We start from the raw sequence: 14,923 nt of genomic DNA on the forward strand, positions 1-14,923 counted from the left end.
CTGCTTCAGAAATAGTCAACCACACAATTTAAGAGCAGCCAATGAAAAATAATTTCCAGATGGTGGGCAAGGTCAAACAGTGATTTCTTCAACAGGCACAGGTAGATTCCTTTCTCAACCTATGCAAATAGGCATAGCAGCTCAATGCTACTATGTGGTTAAGTTTAATGCCTTGAGACCTGCTAACAAAAGATGCAGTAAGTGATTAAAATACATCAAGTCAGAAAGTTAAAGACATGGTGAGAATCTTAGCTGATTGAGATCATGCCCTACTACCAGGTTTTTCTACTCTAGTTCAAAAATGGTAAGACACCAAGGAAAATGCTAACAAATAATGCTGTATTTTCATAGTTTAGCTAGGCTAAAACACAGTTTTGCCAATAGTAATTTAAGACTTAACTACATATATAAAAACCTATTTTCCTCTCAGTAAAAAGAGCAGTTTGGTTTTGTTGTTTTACCTTCTCTAAATACCATGTCATTTTAGAGAAATTCGTTTAAATTGAGATATCATAAATAAATTCCCTTTTTATAAGATGGCCTCATTTTAAAAGAAAATGGATGCTATAAAATTTTACATCAAGTCAGCATGTTACCAAGAAGCTTTTCTGTGTGTTCTGAATTTGATTAATACAAGCCAAGGTCACTTCCTGAAAGATGCCTACCACTGCAGCTGCAAGCAAACTAGACTCCTCTGAGCTCAAAAGCTGGGGGATGGGAAGACGACACTAGCAATTTCTAACACTGTCTCCAAAAATACACTAATTGCAAAACTTGAGTAATATTTAGAAGTGTTTACTAGATTACCACATAAGTAACCTACTGACTAAGGTGAGTCTGTATAATCATGTTTTCAAGCAGAAAAGATTCACAATGATGCACCAGCACGTCTGCAAAAAAAAAGTAATTCTGAGGACTCTTTATTAAACTTTATGCAATTCTCTTTAAAATGTACTACTTTTTTTTTTTTTAAACTATGTATGTTTTATTATGCAGCTCATGAAGCTAACAGGAGACTGCCCTTGAATTAACAGCATGTCTCAGTCCTCCTGAGACTGTGAGGCTCCACCCAATCTACACTGTGTCCTATTCTGAAGCCATTTAGGAAAAATACTTCAGGAAAGCATGCAAGCTCTTTCCAGAACTCTGCAGCATGCATTTTTCCAGTTTCTGAAGACTATACCTATTGTTTACAAACACAATTAGAAATTAGCTGTGTTCACCTGTAATTTTAAAGATATTTCAAAGGTTATTTTAAAAACATGTCACATTTGCATTATGCATGAGGCCAAACAGATGTAGTTTCTTCCATTCCCAGACACAGTTAAAGCTTACAGGTCCTGAAAACAAGACCCATACCAAACAAAAGAGTATTTTTTGCTTTTTGTGTGTACAAATAAAAAGATCCTACAATTTGGAGTACCAAACAGGAGGGGAACAGATTGCTGAAAAACATTTAAAACCACACACCAACAGACATTTCTACAAGGGCATCTGTTAGTCTAAGAAAGGGGCCCCACTGACTTTATTTATGAACACACACACACACACACACACTCAATTTAATATACTTCATATTTAAAACAGCCTTGATACACCCAACATTGCAACTAAAGTTTCACACCAGGCTAAAATTAGGAGGATCTACTAAATGAAAGTTAATTTTGACAAACTGGTACAGAAAAAGGAAAAGAACATTGCTGGTTTCGAGTGGGCATCTTTGCCTGAAATAGAAAAATACACTAAAGCATATCATTACCTATGCAGGCACAGCTACATCTATGGTTAAAGATGCCTAACATTTTCCATTACAAAAGCCTGTTCTAATAGTTTAATGACTGTCTCTCCCACACCCCTCAGAACTACTTTTTGTGGAAGACTTGCATAAAATTGGTTCAGACATTTAAAAACAGAGTGGAGAATTCAATTCAACAAAATACAACCTTCTATTCAGTCTGGGAAGTTAAAGCTTTAGAAGAGAAACTGATCAAATGCCTGAACAAACTAAACTTCCATCTTGCTGCTCCAATGAAGGTACCTGTACAGTCGGTAAGTGCCTTCAAAGTCTTTGAACATGCTCAGTTTTGTTTTAAACCACTTGCCAAGACCCTCAAGTATTTAATCTAACCAAGGTAGCTTTGTCACTGCACACCTCCTCCTTGCTGACAGGATAGAACATGCTTTATCACTGCATTATAAAGAGCAAGAGCAGCTTCTTTATAAACCTGCCAGCTACGAAGCAGTTAAAGTGTCTGGCAGCACAGTAGCTAGTGAACAGGGACATTTTTCTAGGTTATACTGCCCCACCCATACACAGCATCCACAAAACATGAAGCAGCAGGAGGATCAAGGGCTTAGCAAAGGCCACCCTTCTGCACCCCCCCCCCCCCCCCCGCCCCCCCGCCCCCAGTTCAAGATCTCCGCTGAAACCGCGGATGGAGGTCTCAGCCAGCAAGTGCTAAAAGACTATGCTCCTGCCCCTCTAGCGGCTAGCCCATGTAGAAGAGCACGCTCAGTCCAGTGACCAAAGTAGTGTGGATCTGCTCTGTGGGATTCCAGATGACAACCTTGCTGGCAAACAGAGCAGAAATTTCCTTATGGCGAATTATACTATTTTTTCCATATGCTTTTTAAAGGCATAAAAAAAGTTACACTGAAAATACTGAGGTTGTGAGGTCATGAAAAAAAAAAAAAAAAAAAAAAAAACCCCAAACCAAAACTTAAAACAGCACTGTCAACTCCAACTCTCAGCACTTCTTCCTTTAACCCTTATTTTGCATACTTAACACATTGCTGTGTAACTGCTTATTAGAATCTGTGTGGGAATGGCACCCATCAGTTCACAGAAAAGACTACTATAGACTTATGCTTGTTGTATCATCTCCAAAGTGCATTACTATTTCAGCAACCATGTTCGCTTTACTATACAGTGATAGATAATGGCTTCATAAATGGAGAACTGAAGTCTGTCAAGGACCTGTAACCTAACTTGGCCTTCGCCCAACATGGGTATGTAGGGAGTTTCGGTGACATTCAAATTAGGACACAAGGCTTTTTTTCCTATGAAGAGTAAACAACACTGATACATACTGCCTTGATTATGATTACTAATTCAGAGCAGACTTTAAACTGGCATTTAAATCACTGATTTAACTGTTGGAAATATTTACACCCATCAATAAGGGCACATGAGTGGCAGAGAAATATAGTCCATAAATCACATTGACTTGCCTTAGGCACATTTCGCTAGTCAGCAGATGCAGTACTTACAGACATTTATTCATGTGTCTGCACAATAACTAAGCTATAGAATTAATGTCAGTAAATATATTATTTTACACTGTAAAACAACTAATTTTAATCAAAGCTCCAGATACATTACCATTTTTAAAACGTAGATTCATATTCTGAAAAAGTGTTTCAGGGCAGGGGGGAAGGCAGTTAGCTATCCATTAGGGGTTTCCATATTACATATGCACAGACTCACACAAACTGGCTTCAATGGGATCTAAATGCCTGGTGTGTTGGAGTGCTTTTGAGAATTCTACATAGTATCTCTTTTCATCAGGCTACTAAAATAGATATTTTTTTTTTAATTTATTGGAACACACATCCCCTTTGCTTTTAAAATTAGATCTTGTTACCCTCTGATCTAATAATAATAAAAGGCCTGTTAATGAAGTTTCCTGAGTTTTTGGCATAACTAGACTCTCAAATTTGAGAGTACAAGATCAGACACTAAAACCAAAGGAAGTTACTGAAGAAAGGAAAACAAAACAGTTTAAGTTTTCCATGCATAGTATCAGTGCTTATATACATTTACTTCATTGTAAGGAGTAAGTACAGCTACTTAATACAAAGGTGACATTTCTAAAACACAGTTTGACCTTGAAATATGGAAATGTTCCTAGCTCAATGCTGTAATTAAAATCTGATTGAGTGTACACAGGTACACTCAGTATGGCCGCAAGAGGTTCATTTAGTTCAACACAAATGCTTACTGTTCAAAATTTGAAGTGACAGTTGTCTATCTATAGTATACCAATAAGTCTGAGCATTTCATTAGTTAAAAATCCCCTTTCCTCTGTTTTTTCATATACTTAAGTATATTTCATATTCATAGTGACCAAAGCATAGCGGAGTACCTTCAGCTAAACTGCAAAATAAAGGCAGAACAGAATCACTCCCAAATTTGGTTTATTTGCCTCTCCGCAGTAGTCAGGTTATCTCGTTATATTTCAAATGTTGCCCATCCGCTGTGTACTAATGGTTATGACACAGAACATCTGCTAAAATTTATTGCACAAAACTGAAAGCTGTAATGTTATTTTGCATGTAGCTAGTAGACTCAAATCTTAGCTTTCAGGGGTCAATTACTTAAAAATTAAGCTAACATGGAGGAGGATAAAACCCCAAAGGTTGGTGTCTTTGTTCAATGCCATACAAAACAGAAATAGTACCTAGAGAGATACTATAGACTGGAGAGTCATAGAGCCTCCTCTGAGGCCTACAACAAAAGGGCAAGAGGCAAGTTTTACTACCTGCAACAAGTTAAATTTCAGTTTCCAAATAGTGATTGAACACAGGAACCAGTTCCAGCCAGCCTATGGAATCTCTATCCTAAGAGACCTTCAAAACTTGACTGAGCAAAACCCTGACCAACCAGCTCTAACTTTGTTCGCAGTGTTTGGACTGATGCTAGCATCATTTCTCTATGATTTTCAGTAACACACTGTCATCAGAGAATTATGTATGGTAGCCCAATTATAAACTGGTACCATTATAACAATGTGCTACTAAGACAAGAGAGCGCTTTACAATTGATCCTACTTCATCTTAATTTTAGGATGTATTACCACATTCTTTTTGGTACAGATTTAAGCAGGTATGTTTTATTAATCTCATGTATGCTTTACATTTTGCATACATCCATTAATACTCCCATCTTTAATGGATACTAAGTATGGATTCCTGACCACAACATTAATTCCTACCATCAAGGATTTTTATTTTCTTCCATTTATGAGAAAAAGCAGCATGCTTTTGACTAAGGCTCTCAATGCCCTCTGGATTATTTTTTTTGTCCAAACTTTTCTATTCTTTACAAAGAATTTCCATTGCATAAAAATCTTATGCTTCTAGTTTTTTTAAAGTTCTATTAAAGAAGCAATGCCTTCAGTTTCATTAAAAAGACATTTTCCAACAGATCTCACACTAAACTCCCTAAGATTCCTGCAGCAGGCAGAAAATCAGTTCTGCTCATGGAAGTTTTTATACAAACGGCACTTCTCAAACACTGATGTTTATCTGCAGAACTCTCCAAAATGACACTACCACCATTAGCACAGAAATTCCAAGTAATTTTAGGAAGATTTGCAGCCATTCTGGAAGTTAGTATAAGTCAGTGACTGCCAAAAACAGAAGAAGGGATCACATCCTTCCCTTTCAAGTGCCAAAAAGTTTTGTAATGTTGTGTTTCAGATCCAGTCTCTTCCTTGTTTGTAGATAAATGGCTAAGTAGTTCTGTAGTTTCATTACATTAGGAAGCAATTTTATGTATTTTTATATAGTGCACTGGAGGAAACACCAGGATAGAGATGTTGAATTTTATTATTACTTTTTCTTACGTGCATTTTATCTTTAGTTCCCATACAAGTAGACCGACCAAATTGTATCGTACATTCAATAAAACCCTGAGCTGGGGAGCCATTGTTTGAGCATTTGTCTGCCAATGAGATACCCAAGATGCATCCACCACGATTTAAACAACTCATGTTCTCTTTTACCAGACCTCCAGGTCATTCTGCAGTTTAATTCAAAGCTTAACTTGATGCTAAGCTTTAAAGTTAGTATTCAGCCACACCTCTGCACTGTGAGGTTTTTATATTAGCATCTGGTAAGCATATCAAACATGGTAACTAACTGATTAGCACCAGTCATGCATTTAACTCATACAACTGGAGTATATCAGCTATACAGCATGGTTTATTCAATGTGTTTTCTTGTCAGTAAACACCACACTGAATTTGTCCAGTTAAGTGAACTATTACAGTACACCACACTTACACAGAACTTGTAAAAGAAAGGGAAGTTATGTTTAGGTACACTGCAGTCAGAATCTTATATTCTTGGGCCCTGTCAAAATTATTAGGAGAAAAGTTACTAATATTGTCTATAGGTACAGCATAGCTTTCATGTTCTCTTTTTAAAGCCTGCTAAGCATTTTTAGTGTACCTAATAGTCCCTTAAAAGTTCAGAAAGCTACAAAACCTTACCTACACTTGAGTTTTCACCAGTAGGAAGCTTACTTTGTTAGCTTCTTATATAGATGAAGCCTATAAATAACAGTGTACATACAATAACAGGATAAACACAGCATACCATGGAGGGAACAAAAGAAAAAAGCATACAAAACTTAAGTCTGATGTCATTAATTCTGTCTTACAGAATAAAAATGCTGTGATTTAGGTTTTTTCATTGCAAGTAGATTTATGACAACAATATGCTTAGACAAGTGTCTCCATCCAGTCAACAGCAAAAGTTATTTATCCCTTCTCTCTACCACATATTATTTACCTCAGTGTGTCATCTATCTGCAAATCATTGCTTAGGAAGTGTAACATTTTAATGAGCAGAGCTATATGAAACAAAACACAATCTTTTCTGTGCTTTGAGGAGATCATTCTCCAAAGGTTTTCCTTCCACTATCTCCTTTCATTTTCTTCATTTTGCTTTAACCTTACCTTATTTTAACCAAGCCAGCTCGCTTGAATTTTATTTCAGGGCACCTGCTAAACTGCAGAGCAAAGAGGTTGGTCTTATCACAAAAGGTTACTCTGAAGGAGGTGCTTCCTTTCTTGAGACCAAAATCCCACTGAATGGAATGTCCAGACAAGTTATCAGTTTTACTACTCTCAAGCAACAGGTATAGAGCTTGACACATTAATCTATTTGAGTATTGAAGGCTATGTATTTGAGTACTGAAGTTATGATGAAAAAAAACAACCAAACAAAACCCAGCAGTGATTAGCATCATATCCACTCTGGGCCCAAAGCAGCTTTAGCTAAGAAATCCTGTTTCGTCACCATTGTTTCAAAAGAACTGTTCTGAGCAAAGTATTCACATCATTGGTTACTTCAGAAAGAAGAAAACTCTAGTATCAGTGATACAAAGAATTAAAACCTAAAGGCAGATATATACACATATGCATGCTACCACTCCGTCCCACAACTTTTAAGAGCAACATCCTTTAATGGCCCAAGCATCCCCCAAAAAGCCTATTAGAATTAGATACTACCATACATGCTGAGGCCTGGTCATACCACACATTTCCTCAAGTTTAAGGGAGGTGGAGGAGAGCAAACTATACACAATATTAATATAGAACATAAGAAAATACCTTTATTTTCCTAAGTGAATTGAAATTATTTTCTCTCTTTTCCTAACCCTGTAAATATCAATATTTTCTCTGGATCAGTTCTCATAAATCAAAGTAGTCCTGGACAATTAAGTCAAACAGAAGACTTACCTAGCACTGTGTTCTCTCTGCAAAAGAAGCCAGTAGGAATGCCTAGAAAGAAAAAGGTAAGCATATGAATGTGTTTCAGCACACTCCCAAACTTCACAATCTACAGCTCTGGAATTTCCTGGTTCAAAAAGACTGAGTTTCCCAGCAGCTGGATTTCTCTTCTATATAAATTTCTTTTTGAACCCATGAAAATTAATACAGCTAAAATATTCTGTGGCAATCAGTTCTGTAGTTAAGCTCTATACTGTGTGAAAGTATCAGGTTTTTATTTTTAACTCTGCCATCTGATAATAAGGAGGAGGAGGAGGAGAATAAATAATGAAATGACTGAAGAGGAAAACACTTTCTTCCTGTTGATTTTCCATGACACTTGTGGTTATTTTGTATAGATCCGCCTTGTACTCTCAAGCCAAAAAAAAAAGAAAAGCAGAGAAGTGGAAGTCCTGGCAAATGCTGTTTCTCATAAAAAAATTTTAGCTTTGATCTTTAAAAAAAAAAATACAGAGAAAGATAAAGTCCATTGTACACTTTTGATACAGCATAGGCCACAATTACTTATACTCAAGAGGAAGGCATAACATGAGTGTATGATAATATGTTATTTTCAATTTTGTATTCTTTTTCTTCACTGATAACTCACAACACTCAACCTTTTAACACTGCTTAGCACTGGTCTGTCATTTTGACAGAATAATTAGTTCGGAGTTGTTTTTTCCTACTGAGCAGAAGAAAATTGGGCAAAAATCTATTGGTTATAGCACGCCTGCTTCTCCCTTAAGTACATCACTAGGCATAAAGACAAAAGCATCACTCGGAATAAGGACAAGTCTCCCAAATCAAGTGCTAGGCATACATACAGCCACTCACCCAGAAGAGAAAGTTCCCTTAAATCACCATCGTTTCTTCTTCAATGACCACTCTGACAGTGACTGTAATTATTACCTGTAGTTACCAAATCTACATTCTTAGAGTACAAGAATAAAAGATCAGAGGTAGGCAAGCCACTATTAGGACCTACTCCCAGAATAAGTAGTATTAGAGAGAGATGTTTTCTTTAAAAGTTTACCAAATCTTCACATAATAAGCTTTGCAGAATTGTTTTAGTCAAGATCAGTCTTATATCTATAACGTAATTAGCAAACTTATCAGTTAAGTCAATAAATGAATTTACAATAAGCAGAAGAAAATTCTATGTAAAACCAAGCTCAAAGAACACTGGAAACTTCTGTAAGGCTGTAGTAACAAACGCCATATAGTGGAATATCTGATCTGCTGTACTTGCTTTATCCAAAGCCCAAGTAAACAAAACAAGTTTGATTTAGGCTTTGACAATAAACACATTTCAGTTGTCTTATTTCTTCAGCAATATATTTTGCCTTTAGGAAAAACAAAAAAACAACCACCATCACCCCCAAACCAAACCAAGTCTTAGTAAGACTTCAAAATCCCATCTCCAAGCTTGAACTTTGCATCAAATTTGTAAAGTAACATTTAGATAAGATATCCAAAATGTAACAAAGCAATGACAGCAGCTTTATTTCACAATACACAGTTTATTTCAATACTTTTAAACAGTGAGAAACCAACTAAACAATACACAATTCATAATACAATCCTTGTAAAAGCTGGAAAAGATATTAAGGTTCATGTCAAGTTCAACATGCTCTATTTTTAACTTTAGTCAAGTCCCTTCTCATTAGCAGTAACTTAATATTTGAGAAAGGATTAGAAGCAGCTAGGAAGTTAGTTTGATATAGAAATGAATTTAAATAATAAATTTTTAGCCCCCAAAATAATTCAGTTAATTAGACCTAGCCAACTAATGTAAACTCCCATTGTCACAGTATACCAAATCAAGGCTTACAGATTGCTTTAGAAAGTAGTAATTAATTGCTTGCTATTATTTTTTCATAATAATTGTGTGCTACATAAGTTTCATTCTAAAATTAAAATAAAAATTCTGGACTCCCCCTTTGCTCTAACTCACAGAGAAATGTAGTCTTCACATCCACATAGTTTGACACTAATGGAACAATTCCTTTAGCATAGGTTTTTAACAGTAAAATTTAGGACACTGCTGTAAGACCTGCTGAAGATACTTTTTAAAGCATTTCACAAGATCAAACCAACCCTGACAATCTCATGATTGACTTACTAAGAAAAAAAGAGTTTACACAATAGTGAATGGAAAGAAAGACAATGCCTTTGAAAACAAGCCCAATACTTCTGCATTTCAAGGATGCTAACAAATAGGGAAGAGGCATGAGCATCTGCTTGTCTTCAAGAGATAACAGACTGGTTTTGAGCACTTCCATATATGTGAGCACCCATATCACATGATAGTTAGCCTTGTTTAGAGGCCAGAAATCTTTCAGGAAGTCTGGGGCATAAGAACTACCTGTTTTTCCTAGAGTTAGTGTTAGCACTAGCAGAGACTATAACACATTTGTATGCATATGGCAGATATTAAAATCTTTCAGATGACTACTAGCAAAACAGTGAATTAGTGGCCATCTCCATGTTATTTTATTGCATGTAAGTAATAACTTACTTTCTCTGAGAGAATTAAACTAACTTCTGCCAGTTCTGACATCAGTAACCTCTAGTCTGTCGTGATAAACTGTAACTAATACAGAACTTAACATTTCCAAGATGACAGTAATATCTTTGTAGCTAGAGCAATAGAAAAGTGTTGTGGTAAACTTTTGCCTGGAGACAGTTCAGTCACACCTGGATATATGGCAGCAAAACCAAGATAAACAAATTATCCCAAACAGAAAACAACCAAAACATCTTAATTCTAAAAGCTGTATTTTCTGCTTATCTAAAATTATTAAAGCACTTCAGTATTCTGTGTTTTATCTGACTCTTGATCTGTGCTTTGTCCTTCTGTTTCTCTAGCTTTTTGACAAACAGAGATATGATCTAGGACTGCAAGCACTGAGTGCACGGAGCGAAGCAGATTCAAGATAATGCCACATTCTAGCAGACTTTGTCAAGAAATTCTTCTCGGACTTAGAATGAGGAAAGAACTGCTAAGATAGCTACCAATGAAGAAATTTAAGTTGATTAGAAATGCAGGTAAAGAGCTTTACACCTTAGGCCTGTTCCAGACTTCGTTCAAAAAAAGTGCCAGTGGTACAAAACTAGCCATTTTGGCTGAATCTACTTGGTGTAGCCTCTCATGAGAGTTAATAAAGTTTTAATATTAAAGCTGCTTCATCTGTTCTGCAAAACATGTTTACAATATTGTTTTATGTAACAAATCTTAATGTAAATTCTTCCAGCTACATAATATCAGCTATAAACTAACTGATGGTGGCCAATCTTCTATTAAGAACTTAAGCAATTGCTTAATTGTGCCCCATGCCCCCTCAGGTTCTTGAAAGTAATACTGAAATGCATGAGGACTTCCTATGCAAGTATACAGAGAGTCAGAACAGTTTCTGAAATCCCCAGTTTAGAGGTGAGGCCTTTAATTTCACATGAATATGCTAAAAATGCTACTTTAATATACTAGGCAAGTTAGAACAAGCCACTTTTCAGCTGTATTCTTTCGTGGTGTTTTTGTGGGTGGGGTTTTGTTTTTGTTTTAGACTAACCAATAGCCCTAGCTGTACCCTTGTTTCAACTGATGCAGCTAAAGTCTCTCCAGGGCTGTTAGTTACTTTTTTTTTTTCCACTGTTGATACTATGGAGCCAGTGTAACTCTAGAAGAGAAACATTCCATTTCATGCACAGGCTTTTTTTGTTGGCAGGGTGGGTTTTTTGTTGTTTTTAACAATAACAGTACATTAAAATCTTTTCTAAATGAATCAATCTGTGGTGAAGTGCCTTACTAACTTTATTCGGGGAGGAAGAAAAGCCTGGAAGATTTGCAAGTTTTTTATTATTCCAGAAAAAACAAGTCTAGACTGGATTGGAATTACTAAATAGCAAGGCTTCGTAATAGAAGAAACTTTCAAGGGAGTCAGTATCACTATAGGAAAGTATCCAACCTTTTGTTCAAAATATTACATTAGAAAGTTGAAACAGCCTTGCTAACTGCAAAGAAAAAACTTTCAAAGTGGCTGAGGCAATTAATGTAGCTAAACTTGAGTCTATTTTGGCTATAGCCAGTATATATACTTAGAATAAAACATTGCCACTGTCTAGGATCTTATCTCACCTGCTTTTGTTAAAAGATATCAAATAGCTGCATCCTCAAGAAATCTAACAGCTGTGGAAGATCAGACTGTTTCTCCCATGAACTCTTGGAGAGTTCTTAAATAGGAATAATATACTGTAAAATACCATCAAAAACACAGGTGTAAGTCTGACTAACAAGTCTAGCCTGTTTACTTTCAGAAAACCCTCTTGAGTGCACATGAAGTGAAATACAAATCTGACTTTTCTCTTAAGCAGATAATAACATCCACTCTACAATGGTTTCTTTTAATGAAATTTGTGTGAATATGCTTTAGGTAGCTTTGAAGTTACCTTTTACCAGCAGTGAGTGTAGCCAAGACATTGCATTCAGCAAGAATTCAGTTTGCAATCTGGATAAACTTAACCATGGAGCTCAGCACAGGCTCACAGACCAGTGCAACAAAATAGCGATCCTGTGGTGGCACAGCTAGAGGACTGCAATGACAGCTCTGAGGTGATAAGCCTGTACCTCAGACTGCAAGCACGTCCCTAGTAATTAGTGATGCAGATACCAGCACTGTGACTCAAATCATCTCCCAGTAAATACTTCCCTATGTGCAATTTCTTAGCTGCCTGTGTAAGACTGTTTATTTTGTAGACAAGGAAGTGCTTGTATATGTCACTACTTCATATCATGTGGAAATGACTTGTGTATCATGCCCTGGAAACATCTGTGCTGTGGCACGGGTAAAAATTGTTCTCTTGCTATGGCCTCACACTATAGCAATGGATACACTAGTTAATTTTCACGCTATAGTGTGTGTTAACATTTGAACAGACTGCTTACTTTGGAGGAAAATATACAGACACTTAACACAAATGCCTCTTAAAGACCAACCTTAATAAGGCAGAGATTTTTCTTAACCTCCTTTTACCAACAGTTTGAATATACGACTTTTTTCCACACTCTTACTACAGTCTAGGCTTGTTTTACTGAGAGTGAAAGGAGACCGGATTACTAACCTGATATCCTTAGCTCTTATGTTTTCATTCCCTCCTTAAATTTATGTTCATCCTGTTAATCTACAAATAGAAGTACCAGTCACCTATCATTTCTGTGTAGTACTAATAGTACTCCCAAGGATGGAGCTCCTTGGGTTCTGTGGACAACTATTATCAAACCTACTTGTATAAAAATTCCAACCAATCCCAACTCTTAAAGGTCTCCAAGACAAGACTTAAGTCTTGGTTATGTTTATTGACAAATAGACATCTCCAAAACCAGTTCTGGAGAATGGCAGCAAATCTAGATCACGCTATAGGAAGTGACTCCTGGCCCACAGCTCCAGAGATGTTAACAGAAATCATTCTGGGGACAGCTCTGTAAAGTATTTCTTAGTATGAGATATATGAAGGTGCACAAGTCCATGGGACCTGATGAGATGCATCTGCGGTTCCTGAGGGAACTGGCAGATGAAGTGGCTAAGCCACTAGCCATCATATTTGAGAAGTCGTGGCAGTCTGGGGAAGTTCCTACTGACTGGAAAAGGGGAAACATAACTCCCATTTTTAAAAAGGGAAAAAAGGAAGACCCAGGGGACTACAGGCCGGTCAGTCTCACCTCTGTGCTCAGCAAGATCATGGAGCAGATCCTCCTGGAAACTATGCTAAGGCACATGAAAACTAACCAGGTGATTGGTGACAGCCAACACAGCTTCACTAAGGGCAAATCATGCATGAGAAATTTGGTGGCCTTCTACAACGGGCTTACAGCGTTGGAGGATAAAGGAAAAGCAACGGACATCAACTACCTGGACTTGCACGACACATTTGACACTGTCCCACACAACATCCTTGTCTCTGAATTGGAGACAGAGATTTGATGGATGAGCCACTTGGTGGCTATGGAATTGGCTGGATGGTTGCACTCAAAGAGTTGCAGTCAATGGGTTGATGTGCAAGTGGAGACCACAGTGACAAGTGGCATTCCTCAGTGGTTGGTATGGAGACCGGCGCTGTTTAACATTTTTGTGAGCGACATGGACAGTGGGATTGAATGCTCCCTCAGCAAGTTTGCCAACGACACCAAGCTGTGTGGGGTGGTCGACACGCTGGAGGGAAGGGATGCCATCCAGAGGGACCTTGACAGGCTTGAGAGGTGTGCCTGTGCGAACCTCATGAAGTTCAACAAGGCCAAGCACAAGGCACATGGGTTGGGGCAATCCCAAGCACAAATAAGGCAGGGCGATGAGTGGATTGAGAGCAGCCCTGCGAAGAAAGACTTGGGGGTGCTGGTTGACAAGAAGCTCAACATGACCGGCAATGTGCGCTCAAAGCGCAGAAAGCCAACTGTATCCTGGGCTGCATGAAGAGTGACCAGCAGGTCAAGGGAGGTGATTGTCCCCCTCTACTCTGCTCTCGTGAGACTCCACCTGCAGTACTGTGTCCAGCTCTGGGACCCCCAACATAGGAAGGACATGGACCTTTTGGAGTGAGTCCAGAGGAGGCACACCAAGATGATCAGAGGACTGGAGCACCTCTCCTATGAAGACAGGCTGAGAGAGTTGGGGTTGTTTTGCCTGGAGAAGAGAAGGCTCTGGGGAGACCTCATAGCAGCCTGCCAGTACCTAAAGGGGGCCTACCAGAAAGGCAGAGAGGGACTTTTTACAAGGGCATGTAGCGATAGGACAAGGGGTAATGGCTTTAAACTGAAAGAGGGTAGATTTAGATTAGATGTGAGGAAGAAGTTCTTCACTGTGAGGGTGGTGAGGCACTGCAACAGGCTGCCTGGTGAGGTTGCGGATGCCCCATCCCTAGAAGTGTTCAAGGCCAGGTTGGACGGGGCTTTGAGCAACATGGTTTAGTGGAAGGTGTTAGAATGGCAGGGCATTGGAATGAAATTATCTTTAAGATCCCTTCCAACCCAAACCACTTTATGATTCTATGAAATCATGCACTTGGGAAATAATGTTCCCCAAACCTACAAACTAATCACAAGTTAAAGAACAAGTCTGTGGGGGAGACCAGGTAATACATGTTTTTGCGAGCAAGCTAGAAGAACTTAGTTTGTTCAGCCTAAAAAGCAAAAGGAGGGATTAAATTGCCATTTGAATACATTAAGTTCTCAAAACAAAAGCTTACCACTTTGTGAAAGAGGTTTGAGATATAGTCAGCCACAGTATCAACTGCTGAATCTAATGGTTGCTTCTGTTGCTATCATACTACTGGTTTAATCCATGAAATGATGCAAGAGGAAAGAGGAAAAG

At 37.9% G+C, this 14,923-nt stretch overlaps 1 protein-coding gene across 6 annotated transcripts in view; it reads right to left on the reverse strand.

Annotated features, from left to right (window-relative positions):
* The window catches only part of NCOA3 (nuclear receptor coactivator 3), an 87,999-nt gene that overhangs the window by 59,127 nt on the left and 13,949 nt on the right, over window positions 1-14,923 (reverse strand). For 5 of the 6 annotated variants that reach the window (XM_030007839.2, XM_030007835.2, XM_041122171.1 and 2 more), the window contains exon 2: window positions 7,530-7,571. The gene's annotated coding sequence lies outside the window, so the exon portion shown is untranslated. Of the gene's footprint in view, window positions 1-823; window positions 891-7,529; window positions 7,572-14,923 lie in introns of all 6 variants that reach the window. The other variant, XM_030007836.2, reaches the window with a different exon arrangement.

Source organism: Aquila chrysaetos, chromosome 3 (genome assembly GCF_900496995.4).
Source record: "Aquila chrysaetos chrysaetos chromosome 3, bAquChr1.4, whole genome shotgun sequence".
NCBI classification, from domain to species: Eukaryota; Metazoa; Chordata; class Aves; order Accipitriformes; family Accipitridae; genus Aquila; species Aquila chrysaetos.